Below are 17565 nucleotides of genomic sequence, written 5' to 3'. Positions count from 1 at the left end.
ACTAAATTTGGTTCAGACAGGATCAAAACTCTGTCAATTATTGGGTTCACACAGACACACAGCTCACACTTTGACCTTACCTTGTGACCTCGATCTATGGTTGAACATTCTCAAAATCTCGTCACATTGTTTTTGCCTCTCCCTCAACCGTTTGTGCATGATGGGTCCAGAGCAGATGAAAACTGCTAAGGCTGACCTCTATGGGCCACCCTTTGACCTAGTCCTGTCACCTTGATCTCTGACCCCCCAAATGGAACCCCTTCATTATCCCTCAGTCCTTCCACCAGTTTGGCTAAAATTAGATAAAACGTTATTTTGTTAGCATACACACACACACACACACACACACACACACACACACACACACACACACACACACACAGTAGAAACTAGTTACTTAGGAGGAGTACGTGGCATTGCATGGATAGGCAGACAAACAAATGAGGAAGTAAAAAGCGTTGTGGTGTTGATGCAGATGTTAATGAGAATGGTAAGCTAAATACCCTGAGATCATATGGCCATGTGGAGAGGACGGAGAATGGGAGACTGACTAGGAAGTATGTGAGTGAGGTGGAGGGGGAGAGGGCAGGAGGCGACCGAGGATGAGAAGAGGGACGGAGTGCACATATAATGTGGGAGGGGATGTGAGTTAGAGGAAGGGGAGCAAAACTGCAGAGGAGAGGACGATGTGGAGGAGATCTGTTTGTTCCCACCCTTTACAGGATAAGGACGTCTACCTACTGACAGACAGACAGACAGATGCATAGACAGATGCATAGACAAGTACTGTGGATAGACAGACATGTAGTCTGAGAGGCGGAGCGGAGACTTTATAAAACGTAAATAACAAAAGCTTGTATGAATAGCATGTTTCACCGGATAGTGTGAAAGAAATTTCCTTATGTGTCGTCCTTTTTTTGGTTTCCGGATCCTTTTCACCCCATGTATAACGATAGTGATGATAATACACAGAAGGGTACACAGCCAGTGAATATTCCTATAAACGTCTGGTGATGATATACAGAAGGGTACTCAGCCAGTGAATATTCCTATAAACGTCTGGTGATGATATACAGTACAAAAGAGTACTCAGCCAGTGAATATTCCTATAAACGTCTGATGATGATATACAGAAAGGTATTCAGCCAGTGAATATTCCTATAAACGTCTGGTGATGATATACAGGAGAGTACTCAGCCAATGATTATTCCTATAAACGTCTGATGATGATGATGATGAAACACAGAAGAATACTGAGCCAGTGAAAATTTATGTAAATGTCTAATGATTATGATGATACACAAAAGAGTTCTCAGCCAGTGAAAATTCCTGTTAACGTCAAATAATAAAAATGATGATGATGATGATAATGATGATATACCGAAAGTACTTAACCAGTGATAATTTCTGTTAACGTCTACGAATAGGAACACATACGAAGAATGCAAATGTAGAAAAACATGCGCGCTCGTCCACTGGAAAACCTCTGCGTCGCGGCCATGAAAGAGAGAAAAAGGAGGCGGAGGGGGGAAGGGGAGTGAGCGTGATGAGCAAGGAAATGTGTGGAGTGGGCTGGAATGTTGGTAGGCGGCGGCGATGGGGCAGGAAACTATACCCAGTGAATGTGGTTGTTGTCCGATTAGCGGTTTGAGCGTAGTCAAGGTTCGTTGAAATATATACTATATATAGATTTAATGTGTCGGGGTGAAAGAGATCGGGTAAGAAATGGACGTCGGGAGCTAAGAAATATATAGAATAGTGACAGGTGGGGGCGCTCACCACGCACTCACTCGATGTAGTGCTGCTCTCGGGTGTCTTCCCTTTCCTCTCCTCCATCCTTTTTCCATCCATCCTCTTCTGTCTTTCTTTCCTTCATTCTTTCCTCTTTCTTCTGCCTGCGGGTGACTTTACACTCCCTCTTGTGTCTTTCTTTCCTTCATTCTTTCCTCTTCCTTCTGCCTGTGGGTGACTCTACACTGAGTGACAAGCCAAATGGTTTCCTGTACACCAGGAAACCATTTACTACGCTGGGTGGTAACCATATAACCAAATTTTGGCTCCTTGTGGTTTAGTGGGTAATAAAGGTGCTCCAATCGGATTAAGCCGGTGAAGGTTTATATCCAAGGGATGGTTGGGGTTTATTGCTCACGTAATGCCACTCAGGGATGAGTGAGGCTGGTCACTCTTATCTTAAATGCCAGGACCAACTTTCCTAGCCCTGGGCTCCTACGCTCCTCATGGGGCAACGTAGGATTAGATGATGGATGGATGGATGGAGCTGGAATTAAGATAAGTTGGGGATAGGTCATGAGTATACCTGGTGAAAATGGGTCCTGTAGGATAACTGGCTTGAGTGTTTTCAAAGTGTTTCCCAGCGACAATAATAACAACGATAAAACACCAAAGACAAAAGAAAAAAAAACAGCAATACAAGTTCGTAATGGTCGCAGGCAAGATCTGTCTGTCTATCTATCAGGCTCCCACAAACCCTGGATACCTGTACAGTATAAGACGGTGAAAAGCAATCACAGTCATGGCCACAGCTGCTGTGGTAATGACAAAAACCACAGCAGTAAAAACAGTCATGCCATGCAGATTAACCGGCGTCATCTCAGATACCAGCTCTATTAGTTCTGATACGGGTAAGTACAGAGTCAAAGACATAAGTTCTGATATTCCGAGAATTATGCTTCTCACTACCTTTTTGTGGCTAGCCTTTCTTGAGTGAGAGAAGCTTAGTATGGTGTTATGACTGTAAATGACTTCGAAAGGATGCTTCTGGGAGATGTGTAATCGACACGACGGTGTAATGTATACGCTTCTGATGATCTGGAATAGTTACGACCGTGACTGTGCCTTGAAGGCGCAGACAAAATTATTGCTCCGAAGGAACAGTGTTTAATCTCTGTCCTAACAGCCGTGTCTAGTTTTGCATGCTAATTTCGCTAATGGTTTATTCTTGTGTTAGTAACTGCAATATTATTTTCTTTAATCATGCACTGGGCAATAGAGCAAAGCTTAATCATCGCTTTAATGGAGGAATCAAGCGAGATGTGCGGTCACATTATGCTGAATATTGAAGAAAGTTCATGATTTTGCATACCAGGTTAAACACTGGCGGCACGCCAGTGTTATTTCTAAAAGGAGCTCACGACGAGAAAAATGCACGAACATTTTTTTTTGGTGGCAATAATTGTAGCATAATCTGGACTTATATTTCACTTGTTAACTCTCGCGTTCACTCCTGGATGTATTTTGCGAGAGAAATTTACATGCAAGTGTATACTGCCTAGAGAATATGAAATTCTTGGCGGAATTCCCACCCACAAATCTGTTTTTAACTAGCACTGACCTTATTTCACTGGCTTCTTAAGTATTTGCTCTGTGATACAAATTCAAAATCAAATTAAAAATATAAGAGTACGATTACATTTATGCACTGTGAACAAAAATATTTATGTAATTATGTTAGTAGTATTTTATACCGAATCTTTGCTGATTCCTTTACAATTTCAGAACTTGTCTAAAATCAAAATGAACCTCCATCGGTGGTCTCTTTCTTCTTCTTCTTCTTCTTCTTCTTCTTGTAATCAACAATATTCAAGATATAAACAGATAATCTAAAGAAATAAATCCGACACTGAACTACAACTGAACATGTAGCTTCTTGTATCTTTCTATTGACTCCGGGAGAGAGTAAAACGCTGTCGGCTGTTTCAGTTTTTGCTACCTATGTCCCGCTATGACACGTTACAATATGAAGCGAATTACACGAAAACTTTTCCTCAAAAAAGGGTAAAAAAAAAAAAATGTATAGGAATTTAACGCGTCACTCGAGTCTGAAAAATGAACCCTGAAAATTTTGACGGTACTGGCACGTGAAATTCTATGGGAGGTTCACAATTTGAGTTTTACGTCTTCGCTATGATGGCTTTTTCCACTAAATTTTTGCTACATAGAACATTTTTTTTTTTTTTCAGCTTAGGGAATTACTGAAGGCTATATTTAACCCATCCATCTCGAAAACTCTATCTCGAGCTGCATAAAATCGTCTGGAGATGACAAGAATGGCATAAAAGTAAGTTAGAGGATTGGAGCGATTAAATAATTTTACGTTATACAGGTGAGTAATGACGCAGTGGAAGTTGCGTTTCAGTGCCGCTTGGGTGCAGCAAATGTAATTCTCTCTCTCTCTCTCTCTCTCTCTCTCTCTCTCTCTCTCCTAGGCCTGCGTTGGATTTTAAAAAATGGAGCGAATACGGGGTAAGAATGCAAAATAAGGACAGGTAATGTGTGGAATAGGCGGAGATGAATTAATACTTTAATATTCTTTTTTACGCTCTTTCTTGATGCCAGAGGTAGAAGGTTAACTGCCTGATGAACAACTGTGTGAATATAGAGAATTTAAGGCCATATTCTCATGAAGTTTTGAAGACTACTATATTGCTTTTTCATCCTACATCTAATCTTTTGAATTAGCAGTGTTGATTATAATGTAGTTTCTCCTTGCTTCCTGATGATTTTACTCAGATTAGGGGAGAAATGTAGAACCTATAGAGTGAGATATGGCCTCCGTTAACACAGTGGCTACAAAGGGCCTCATTTAAGTTGCAAGAAAATGTTTGAACGGAAATAACAAAACAAAATAGCCCCTGTAACGAGCACGAAGAATGTTTATCTTCTTCCTTGGTCTGCTGTCAGGGTAAAATATCATAATTTTTCTCATCCCAGCAAGGAGCACGGAGGATGGTAACAGGAGTTGTAAGTTGCAGCTTCTTTATATATAAGTCTGCTTGCATCCCTCCACCATTACGACAGGCGTGTAGCACCCGTCTAGTAACAAACTCTCATCCTTTTTCTGTCCAAGAGTTAACCGTCACTCTCAGTCCTTCATGTATGCAGTAGGTCAACTCTGGTATTGTCTCCCTCCGTCTTTATTTGCTGCTGCCTAAAATCTCCAGTTTTTCAAAGGCAGTGTGTCCAGCCATCTCGAAATGAACGGATCTTGACTTTAGTTCTCTGTTTTCTTGTTTTTTGTTTTTTCTTTTCTTCGAAGGAACACTTTGCTGGCTCCTGGCCTTTGGTTCTTTCATCCTTGCATAAAAAAAGGTGTGCATAAATAACAAATGAAAGGATTTTAAGGCATATTATGATTCTCTAAGAAATACGCTAGAGTCTGCAAATGTACTTTTATGCTAATAAGCGTGCCTGCTTAACATGGGACTCGCTCAGCGAACATGGGGCATTCAGCCTGGAAGTGGCCCTGTCCATCCGCCCTTCCCTAATGTTTTTGGACACGAAGTGCATTACCTCCATACACAGTACGATTCCGATGGTCCTGCATCTGCCTAGTGCTATTATACTTGTTATTCGTCAGTAGGGACACACACACACACACGCACAGGAGCGCGTGCAATAGTCTGGCTACATAATTTTCCTTCATTTTAATGCATTGAGGTGTATGCGTGCCCCTGTGTGCGTGCGTGTGTGTGTGTGTGTGTGTGTGTGTGTGTGTGTGTGTGTGTGTGTGTGTGTGTGTGTGTGTGTGTGTGTGTGTGTAGGGGGTAGGGGTGCTGCCGCCTTTCCGTGTCCGGCCCAGCATTCCTGTTTTTGTGTGTGTGCCTCGCTCTCGTGACTGTCCTGCACGCATGTGATTAGAGTACAAATATGCCAATGTACTTTTCAAGCTACCTTGTTGGAGCTGTGGATTATAATAAGCCAAGACAGCAGACGTCACATCCAACTACAGTGTAATTCATTCATCTATAGGCCTTTTACTCCAAACTGGCTCAGATTTTGTTTTTTACCTTTTGCTGGTCATTTCATGTAGCTCAGTGGTAGAATAAGGCAATACTGTGGCTCTACATCCTTTACACAGCACTTCGTCATGACTGGCAGCATAATCTAGTGTTCATCTCTTGCTACAACATAGTAATGGAGAGATGGTAATATTAGTTTGTTAGAGTGAAAAAGGTATAGCTGAGATTTTTACCTCCGCCAAAGAGGTTATGTTTTCAACTCTGTCCATTTGTTGGTTGGTTGGTTGGTTTGTGAGCAGGATTACACAAAAATTACCTGATGGATTTTCACGAAACTTGGTAGAAGAATGGGCCTTGGCCCAGAATAGACCCTGTTAAATTTTGGTACGGATCCAGATAAAGGTGAGGATCCAGGATTTTTTTTCCCTTTCTTTAACATTGCGAGATAGGGCGTTGGCGGAGGTATGTGCTCTACTGTGTGCCATTCTAGTTTTTTTTTTTTTCAGCTTATTTCCTCAAGCTCAAGTTCCTTATGTTCTTCCTTCCTGTTTTATTAATGATTTCACTCCGATAGCGTATTTTATGTTGCTTCTCTACCTGGAGACGACTTCATTCAACGATCTTATTACGGAAAAGTTAAAGTTACATATAACCCCCAACTTTTAAAAGTCTCTCTAAAGTTGAATAATATCACCTGCAAATAGTAAAAATCAATTATAATATACGTCACAGGATTGCAGTGGTGAATGATGTCAAAACTGAGGACTGGCCGATTTACAGTTTCAGGCTTACTATGTTCGTATACTTTTCCCCAGTACCTTTACTGTACTTTATACTCCTCCATTGCAGTCTGTTTAATGGTTTATGATTAAGGGGAAAAATATGTTCTCTTCGTGCTTTCTGTCAGTCTCGTGAAATATATTGTTTCATTTTTTTTTTTCTTATTTGTTATATGCCGGTATTTCTTCGTTTTACAGTCATTCCCTCAGTGTAGTCGATTTGTTATAGTATATGCTACAGTGTGTGTGTGTGTGTGTGTGTGTGTGTGTGTGTGTGTGTGTGTGTGTGTGTGTGTGTGTGTGTGGAGAGAGAGAGAGAGAGAGAGAGAGAGACCTGGACAGGGACAGATAGACTGATAGACAGATAGATGCCCAGTGATACATACAGGTACAGGTAAGTTGGCGGGTGGCACATAAAAGCTTCATAATGCACCACATTTTCTCCCTGTTCACGTCTGGGCTGTCGTCTACAAATACTGCACAAAAAACAGTGCTGCTCGGCTAATTATCCCACAGTTTATCTCGACCGCGTCATTACACTAATACGACAATAAGAAGGAAGGCGGCGGCATTATTTAAACTACTCAATCTTTTTATTTGCGGTCATTAAACTGAGTCTGGGCGGCGGTATCTCCATTGTACACTCTGGAGCAAACGTTCTCGAGCAAACGTTCTGGGGTAAACGTTCTGGAGCACATGGTCTGGAGCAAACTTTCTGGAGCAAACGGTCTGGAGCAAACGTTCTCGGGCAAACGTTCAGGAGCAAACGTTCTGGGGCAAACGTTCTGAAGCACATGTTCTGGAACAGCCGTTCTGGAGCAAAAGATCTGAGGCACATGCTCTGGAGCAAACGTTCTGGAGCAAACGTTCTTGGGCAAACGTTCTGGAGCAAACGTTCTTGGGCAAACGTTCTGGAGCAAACGTTCTGGAGCAAACGTTCTGGAGCAAACGTTCTTGGGCAAACGTTCTGGAGCAAACGTTCTGGAGCAAACGTTCTGGAGCAAACGTTCTTGGGCAAACGTTCTGGAGCAAACGTTCTTGGGCAAACGTTCTGGAGCAAACGTTCTGGAGCACACGTTCTGAAGCAAACGTTCTGGAGCAAACATTCCGGTGCAAAAATATTCCGATGCAAACATTTCTGGAGCAAGCGTTCGCCTAATATTGCACCTCTTCAGCTTCTCAGTTTCATCTGCTGGTTAATATTCCTAAGCTGAGAGAGGCTTGGTGTGTCTCTCTAGCCACAGATGATTCTCACTGATACAATGCGCCAGGGGGGAAAGTGATGGACATGTTCCGAGCGTGAAATGGTCTTGGTGGAATTGTAAACTAACTTTTGTCCCTGTCTGTATTGCCACCTCAACAGTTACCTAACCTTGTAGTAGTAGTAGTAGTTGTTGTTGTTTTAATCTTTATTCTAACTTGGCCTAACATTGCCATCTCTCCCTCTTGAATACTGAGTTAAAACAGATTACCACTAGATTACGATGCTGCTCACGAAGAAATGCTATTGAAAGGATGTAGAGTAGTAATATTGATTTTCGGGAATTGAGAAGTGTAAAATATGCTGCAAAAGGACGATTATTGTTGTTGCTGTTGTTCCTGCTGCTGCTCTGGGCTAATCTGTACGTGTACCCGGCGGACTGCAGGCGTAAGTTGCCCTTCACCTGCAGTCCATCCTCTTCTTTTCGGCAATAAGGAGGAAAATGTGTGACGCACGTATAACCCCTCAACAGATATGCCTGGTTATAACAGTGCCACTACATGGTGGTATCCCTCTCTTGCGTCACAGAGTAAGGAGTATGTACACACAGGCGTCGTGCAGGAGGGGAGTTATTCTTTCAGGCTCCAATAACTCACACTCAGCTAAAAACAATCATCTGGCGCTCTCCTTATCAGAATACTGGAGTTGTATCAACTGTGAGAAACTTAAAGGTTATTGATTTCCTCAGTTCTGATGACTCGACAACTCAAAACACTTGTACAGAGAGGACTGACTATTGGTACGCGGCATCGCAGGCCTGATTATAGGCTATTTCAGCTGACCCCAATCAGTCTGATGGACCTAAAGATATGTGAATAAACCAGAAAATCCTGAACTTTCATATCTCACAAATCAATGCAGCGACTGGGTAGAATCTTGGCATAAAGTTTCACAGGGATGCTATCAATGTATCTGTATTGACCTAAGTCGACCTGATGGGCCTGAAGTGATCCAAAAGTAATTCAAATATTTGAAAAACAAAATTCTAAAGTCTCTCTCTCTCTCTCTCTCTCTCTCTCTCTCTCTCTCTCTCTCTCTCTCTCTCTCTGAGCCATCTTCAGGAATACAAAAATAATACATAGGAAGGACAGAAAACAGGAAGCCTACAGTACTGGTCCATACAGATGTTATCTGTTTGTGGTAAAAACTAACACCACTAAAGACCTAACCTTTTATTCATCAATGGTCTTCTAAGCTGTTCATCTAACCCTATCCACTCATACGCTGATGACTCCACCCTTCACCTTTCCATTCGGTTCCCGCAACGCCCATCTCAACAGTTACTGCAACAGACAAGGGATGAGGCTATGGCACACCTAATGTCTGACTTGGCTCGTATCTCTGACTGGGGTAAAAATAATATGGTTGTTTTATATGCATCTAAGACTCAGTTCTTACACCTATCAACCCGACAAAATCTTCCACAGGTATACCCATTAATGTTTAATAATATTCAGCTTAGTCCTGCATCATCCCTGAACATGCTTGGGGTTTCATTTACACGGGACTTATCTTGGAAAGATCATATTACATCTCTTGTAAAATCTGCTTCCAAGAGATTGGGTGTGCTAAGTCGACTCCGCTCTTTCTTTACCCCTGCACAATTGTTGACTCTATACAGGGGTTTTATCCGCCCCTGCGTGGAGTACAACTCTCATGTGTGGGGAGGCTCCCCACATACAGCTCTTCTCAATAGGGTGGAGTCAAAGACTTTTCGTTTCATTAACTCTCCTCCTCTTACTGACTCCCTTCAACCTCTGTCTCTTCGCCGCACTGTTGCATCTTTATCTCTTTTCTATCGCTACTTTAATGGTCACTGCTCCTCTGAACTGTCTGCTTGCATTTCTCCACCTCTACGACGGGCGCGTAGCACCCGTCTGGCAGCAAACTCTCATCCCTTTTCTGTCCAACTCTCTAATGCAAGAGTTAACCGTTACTCCCAGTCTTTCATTTATGCAACAGGTCAACTGTGGAACTGTCTCCCTCTGTCTGTATTTCCTGCTACCTATGATCTCCAGTCTTTCAAACGCAGTGTGTCCAGGCATCTCAAAATGATCGGATCTTGAATTTGGCTCTCTATTGTATTTTGTTTTTCTCTTGGAGAGAACTGTTACTGCGGGCTCATGGCCTTTGGTTCCTTCTTCCTAGCATAAAAAAAAAAAAACATCGTATTCGATAAAAGTGGAGAAAATAGGAAGCAGAATATTATCAAATGGTTAAAACATTGTTTATTCCATTACACAGAAATTCTATCTATCTATCTATCTATCTATCTGTATCTACTGTCAGAAGCCTTAATTTCACAAGGGGTGGCCACAAACAAATCCCCTCCACGTCAACCTGTCTTCTGCTATTTGGTTGCTCTCCCTCCAACTCACATATTCCTCCCTCACATATAACTCCATTCCATCTCTCCATCTCATCCATGGTCTTCCCCTCTCCCCTCTCCACCTCCACCTTTCTCACGTACACCCTTCTGGTCAGTTTCTGAGTCTCCATCCTCTCCGCGTGGCTAAATCATCTCAATGTATTTTTCTGAATATATTCATTCACTATACCGATATTTATACAGAGATTCATTCTTAAAAACTGATAAATTATTGAAATAGCCGTCGCAAGTAATCTCCGCATAAACCGACATTTAATGAACAACACAAAGGGATAGGAATCTGCAATTTTTGAATAATCATAATTAAATATAGTTATCGGGTGATAAAGGGGAGATGGCTCATTAATTCTGTAGATAACTAGGGACTGCTGATTATATGACCTTGATTTCAAATCCCGGCAATTGTAGAATATCTTCCAATCGAAAGCAGAGCCCAACACTTTAAGGTACAAAGAAGTATAAAGGAAAGTGAACAACGTGTGGCGTGTTGGTCTTGTCGTGGCTGTTTGTTGTAGGGAAGGTTATAATTAACAAAACTATTCTTTGAGTTGAAGACAAGGACATGAAAAGCTGGAAGGTTCCCACCACCACCCACCAAACCCTTCAGTCTAAACTGGCAGGAAGAAAATCGTGTTCGTCAGCCACAGTAAAATACTCTTAAAGTGCTAAAAATATGAAAGTGGTTGAGGACATAATGATTCTTCTATAAATGCACCACTACGTCAGTGTCCTAATCACTGTGATGCCGTCTCTTTTTCTGTATTAATACCATTTTACTTGTTAATAGCCTTGGCATGATTCTTGGAACGGTAGAGGCTATAGATGTGGCCTTCCCTAACCTTCAATACGGATGGGCTCCCCTAACCAGAATAATATCTTTGGGCGGCAGCAAATATATAACGAAATTTTTTTATCATACTGTAGGGGTTAAAATGCCTCAGATCCTTAAGGACTCAGTTACAAAGGTATTGGTATGGGGGATGAAGGGAAGAAAAACAGTAACAGGGCAGAAAAATGTCAGGGATAATGACAACACTGACGGGGAAGAGCCTAAATTAGTTTAGAGGTAACATTTCGTCCACCAGATGGCTTCTTCAGACACTAGCCACCTGTGTCAAAACCCTGACAGTACAATAAGGCTTAGCTACAGGGGGTGATAGGAGGAGGGGTGGGGGGCAAGGGACGTCAGGGATGTGAGGCAGTTGTGTAAGGTATACTAGCCCTAATAACAGTAACAAGGAAAATCAGAATGTAAATCTGAAAGGGAAAGTATTGCATGGCAGTATTCAACAACAGTTTTGATGTCCAGTAATAAAACGTGTGTGACGCTGAAGGGTAAAAATTAAGGCCGAGAACCATCAAAGAAAGATGCCTCGAAAGTGCATGAGCAATGACAGTGAGGTATAAAAAAGAGAAATGAAAAGGTTCGTGATGTTTGTGGAGTAGAAGTTCAAGTCGAGGGAGAAATAAATACCCTAAGATGGTTTAGAGGCTGTAGAATTGCAGGGTGGTTAGAAGGAGAAAACGAGGGAGACCAAGAGAAAAAGAGGAGAGAGATAAGGTGGGAAAGTATATAAACAATAAAAAGCGTGTCGTGCTGCGAGCTGTTACTGTGACAAGAAAGAAATACCTTGAGATTATTTTGTCAGTATCGCCCGTCAGTAGATACGGTGTTTGAAAGTAGACAGACAGACACACTGTAGAAAGAGTGGTGGACTGGGGACAGTGTGGTCACGAATCTGATCAGGTAGTTGCATTTGAAAGACTGGAAATCGTAGACAGAAGGAGAAAGACTGTTCATGGGGTAACTAGTTTTTCACATGGAGGATTTTGAATACCTGCTAACTCTTACATTAAAAATTTGGACAGAGATAGAGCAAGTGTGTGATGGCTTCCTCCGCCGTCATGGAGAAAGCACACAGAGAGTTCAGTGTCACATGTAGTAACGAATGCAGAGAGATAGGCAGACAACGTTCCGACGACATGAGAGGAAGTGCAGACTGAAAAGAATCGTTGAAAGGAAATTGATGAGATAAAATGCATCTGACTTCACCTATAAAAGAAATTGTGCAGGCGTTGAAATCCCTCGTACATAAGAGATGTATCAGAAAACAACCACTAAGGATCCTTTACAAAGAGTCCACAGGTAAATTTTATTTGGGGGATCTTTAGTCAGAAATGTAATAATTCTGATTATATGTCACTAGTTAAAATGAGCTTAAACCACATTTTACGAATTAACTCCATGTGCTATCTTGGCTCTATGAGGAGACCAGTCATTTAACTTTACTGGTTTGGCCTTGGTACAGGGCTGCTTAGAGGCTGTAATCTACTCATGCATGCCCAGTAAGTTATGCATTTTTTTTTTTTTTTCGACATAAACTGGGTTGTGCAACTTTAAACAAATTCCCGTAGGGTACACTTGTAAGGAAAAGTGTATAAGGGACAAACTAATCAGCAAGGTTTAATACCAGGCGTATGAGTGGTTAAGATTTAAGCTTTCAAACATAATCTCTTTAATTATTATCCAAAAAAAAAAAAAAACACTTCTTAAAAAAAAAAAAAAAAAAAAAAAAATTTGCAAACATGAAACCTCTCGCAAGAATCACGATACACCAATGTTTTTATCGTTAAAAAAAGTCTTCCTAAAAACAGGTGTTGGACCGAATACGTGGGACTGTAATGCTGGCCAAAGCACAAATACATATTGTTATTAATTCATATGTAATCAGCTTTTGTGGATGGTTTTATGAACTTGAATAATTCAAAATATTGTATGGTATATTTTATTGTAAGGGACCCAGAAAATAGTCTTTATAGTCTGAAAGCCGTCTACAGTATAAGTCGCTGACCGGAAGTACAGGTCCTATTCTAGATTCACTGTATATATATATATATATATATATATATATATATATATATATATATATATATATATATATATATATATATATATATATATCCTTCCATCCATCATCCAATCCTACGTTGTCCCATGCGGGTCGCAGGAACCCGGGGCTCGGCAAGTAGGACCCGACATTCAAGATGAGAGTGACCAGCCTCACTCATCCCTGAGTGGCATTATGTGAGCAATAAACCCCAACAATCCCTTTGATATAAACCTTCACCGGCTCAATGCGATTGGAGTGCCTTAATAACCCACTAAACCACCAGACGCCATAATTTGGTTATATGGTTACCACCCAGCGTAGTAAATGGTTTCCTGGTGTACAGGAAACCATATGGTTTGTCACTCAGTGTAAAGTCACCCACAAGCAGAACGAAGAGGAATGAAGGAAAGAAAGACTGAAGTGGGAGTGTAATATATATATATATATATATATATATATATATATATATATATATATATATATATATATATATACTGTATATATATATATATATATATATATATATATATATATATATATATATATATATATATATATATATTCTGAACCTCCTGTCGCCATTTTTTTTTTTTTCAGGAAGGACAGTAAGTGTCTAATATGCATTAATGTCTTATTCTATTTAAAAACAAATCACAATAACGAAAGGAAGGTTATCATGATTTACAGTTGGTTTTGCATGGAAGAACACGGAAAAGCGTGTTTATTGTTCTTCGTAGGAAAAAAAAAAAAAATCTGAGTTACGAGAGGAAGTTGGTGGTAAGCTTGTTCATAAATCTCAGCCATGGTCAGTCCGTCTTCTCCCCAGAATAACGTGACAGGCTGTGATAAGTCTCAGGTACCGTATTTATATAGTATCCTAAGTTTAAGGTGTCTCTTGAATTGCTTTTTAGTAATTTTCTCTTCACTTTTAGGTCGACTATAAACTTCAGTACCAGATTAAAAAGAACATAATTACAATAAATGATGAATAAAAAGCCAACATATTTTCTTATAATACACTACCTATCTATTTTTTTTTTTTTAATAAGTCTTACAGCTGCTCGAAGATTATTACGGCAGGTAACAACTATGGGCGTAAGGAAGATTTTGTAACCTTCATCCCCTTACCTTCTCCGTTCATTTTACTAATTTTTTTTTTTTCTCTCATGATAAAAATCGGTGAGGAGCCTTAATTTTTACGACTGTGATTTTCTCCCACTCCTCTCCATTAGGAAACAGGACAAAAAAAAAAAAAGATATCCCATAATAATTCACTGATAAGAGGCCTTCCTTATCGTGAAAAAAAAGAGAAATGGTCAGCCTCCATTATGAATACGGCTGTGGTTGCCTCGTAGCCCCTTAAGATATTACCGGGCTGGTGGTGCCAACAGTGTGACTGGTTGGCGTGTCCTGTGGGGCGACACCTCAACCCATCACGGAGCAGCACCTGGCCGTACACAGTGTGTGTGTGTGTGTGTGTGTGTGTGTGTGTGTGTGTGTGTGTCCACCACCATGCTCTTCCCACATGTTCCCACCCTGGCCCTCACTCTGCATCCCTGACTTACACCTTTCCCCACATAGGCATAGGCACGCGCGACCCCCCCCCCTCCCCCAACATTGCTCTCTCTCTCTCTCTCTCTCTCTCTGTTCTTCTTTTTCTTCTTTACTCCTTTAGTATGACGTCATTTTTTTTAATCAAATTACCAATATAGAATTACAGTTCCGTTCTAAACGAAGCCTCCGACTGTATATATATATATATATATATATATATATATATCCCAGAAGTGGTTGTTTTTCTATAGTACTTTTGATACTATCAGACAATATCCTGGAGGACCTTTAGTGGTGAAGGGTTATTGTAATTCTTGCACACTATCGTTGTAAATAAATAAAGGCAGAAAAAATGAAAAGTATTAGCAAGTTTATCACAGAAATAAATGAGAGAATATGCGGTCACTTAAGAGGCCTCAGGAGCTTATTTACTAAATTTTCATTTAAAAAAAAATACATACGGCAGCTGACATGTATATTCTGTCGGCATATCAACAGTGTGAAAGAGAATAAGAACATTTGGTATCCAGTAGCTGCAAACATCTATTATGTACAGACTCACACGTAGCAAAATAACAGTGAACATGAGAGAAAGGCAAAAGATTCTCTTAAATTATGCAAGGACCCGTATTCTAGTCAATTAAGGAGGTTCCCTAGCACCTCTTCCTAAGAGATTTGTTTTGCTAATTACTCCATACTACTGTGTTCTGTGTCATTTACATCATTCAATTATCACCAATCTCAACATAAATAATATACAAATTGATATTAGCCAGCCGTATTCAAAAATAAATCACTAAGAAAAAGGTGGTAGGGAGTCTCCATAACAGACGAGAATATGGACCAAGGACATTAGCTATTCCCATAATCCCTTGGCGGAGACGAAAAAGAATGCGCTCCTCATAGTTCCCGTGAAGGCAAACTAATTTTCCACTGACATGTTGTTTTCATCCTCGCACTACCACCATTTCTGCTTAACAATTTGTTTCAACTTTAGCATGAGTAATTTCCCTTCTGTTCAATAAGTCTCCCCCAAACTAAACATATTAGTGCTGTAGCTAACCCACTCTAGTTTTAAAGTCTCCATAACGTGAACAAAGACAGAGTCCGTAGGTAAACTTTCCATTTTGTTAAGTCTCCTCTGTGTTGATGAATAGATACAGGCTAGAGTCCGTAGGTAAATTTTCCATTTCGTTAAGTGTCCTCTGTGCTGATGAATAAATACAGACTAAAGTTAATTCGTCCATCTAGAAATGTCACTCCTAACCAGAATAAGAAATATAAGAAATATTTAACTCCTCCACTTTCAAAGTCTCTCCAAAGCTGAATTTAAAAAAATAAAATAAAGGTTTTAGCTAACTCGTCCAGCCGGAAATGACTCTCCTAACCTGAATTAGAGATTATGGCTGAAGGAAACACCTTCCCTTTGAAATGTTTCACGTAAGTTGAATAAAATGTCGAGAGAGAGAGAGAGAGAGAGAGAGAGAGAGAGAGAGAGAGAGAGAGAGAGAGAGAGAGAGAGAGAGATAGATAGAGAGAGAGAGAGAGAGAGAGAGAGAGAGAGAGAGACAGACAGACAGACAGACAGACGTCACCTGATTCAAACTGTTAAAAGAATGGCACCAAAGGTCGTAAAATCCCCCAGTACCCTGTCCATATAGCCAAGAGTGACCACGTCCCCCATCCCTTCCTCTCTCCCTTCCAGATCAAATTAGCCATCCAGTTGCCTCCACATTCTCTCTCTCTCTCTCTCTCTCTCTCTCTCTCTCTCTCTCTCTCTCTTTCTTACACACACACACACACACACACACACACACACACTCACACACAAAGCCAGAACCCATAGAGGTTCTTGCTCTCTCTCTCTCTCTCTCTCTTACACAGAACCAGTGCAATGCAAACATGAACATCCCAATCAACGAGTGTTGAGCAATTTCTCCACTGTTGATCAAGGTTAGGACTAGAACACCTGGTCTCTAGGCTGTATTCTCGTTAGTTTAGGAGACTTTCTGGCTACTTTGTTGCTTAATACCTCTATGCAGTGCGTTAATAATCTCTCTTTAGTTATTTATGCAGTCGCAATATTAAAAGGAAATGGTGAGTATCAAAGGGAATATTAACGTGAATTATAGAAAATATATCGCTAAGGAAAAGTTGTTGGGAATCCTCCTTTACCACCGAGAATACAGGCCTAGCTAACACTTAGGGAACATGTTCATCCGGGAACTAAAAAAAAAAAAAAAGGTTATACTACGTTCATTGTAAATTGGTGAAGATTTTAGTTCTTTCGCAACCTATTTCACCCCAGCTCAGTGGCAAATTATGACAATACAACGATTTTACTTCCTTCCCGTAACACTTCCTCGTAACTAGCATCATATTTTAGCGTTCATATCATATTTCAGCTTAGCATTCAAGATGGGTAGATGGTATGTTTAGGCCAGGTTAAAGTGAGGAGAGTTTAGCTTTTATGTACAAAGCAACCTTCACTCGACGGCATTAGAGTAAGTTATTTTATTCAGCTGAGAGTGAGTCATTATTTAACTGAGAGTGAGTCATTATTCAGCTGAGAGTGAGTCATTATTCAGCTGAGAGTGAGTCATTATTTAGCTGAGAGTGAGTCATTATTTAGCTGAGAGGGAGTCATTATGCAGCTGAGAGGGAGTCATTATGCAGCTGAGAGTCATTATTCAGCTGAGAGTAAGTCATTACTCAGGTGAGAGAGACTCATTATTCAGCTGAGTCATTATTCAGCTGCCAGTGAGTCATTATTCAGCTGAGTGAGTCATTATTCAGCTGAGTGAGTCATTATTCAGCTGAGTGAGTCATTATTCAGCTGAGAGTGAGTCATTATTCAGCTGAGTGAGTCATTATTCAGCTGAGTGAGTCATTATTCAGCTGAGAGTGAGTCATTATTCAGCTGAGTGAGTCA

The sequence above is a fragment of the Coenobita brevimanus genome, chromosome 102 (genome assembly GCF_032717465.1).
Source record: "Coenobita brevimanus isolate Jiangsu-jjx chromosome 102, ASM3271746v2, whole genome shotgun sequence".
In the NCBI taxonomy this organism is placed as follows: domain Eukaryota; kingdom Metazoa; phylum Arthropoda; class Malacostraca; order Decapoda; family Coenobitidae; genus Coenobita; species Coenobita brevimanus.
Note: the sequence above shows the minus strand (reverse complement) of the source record.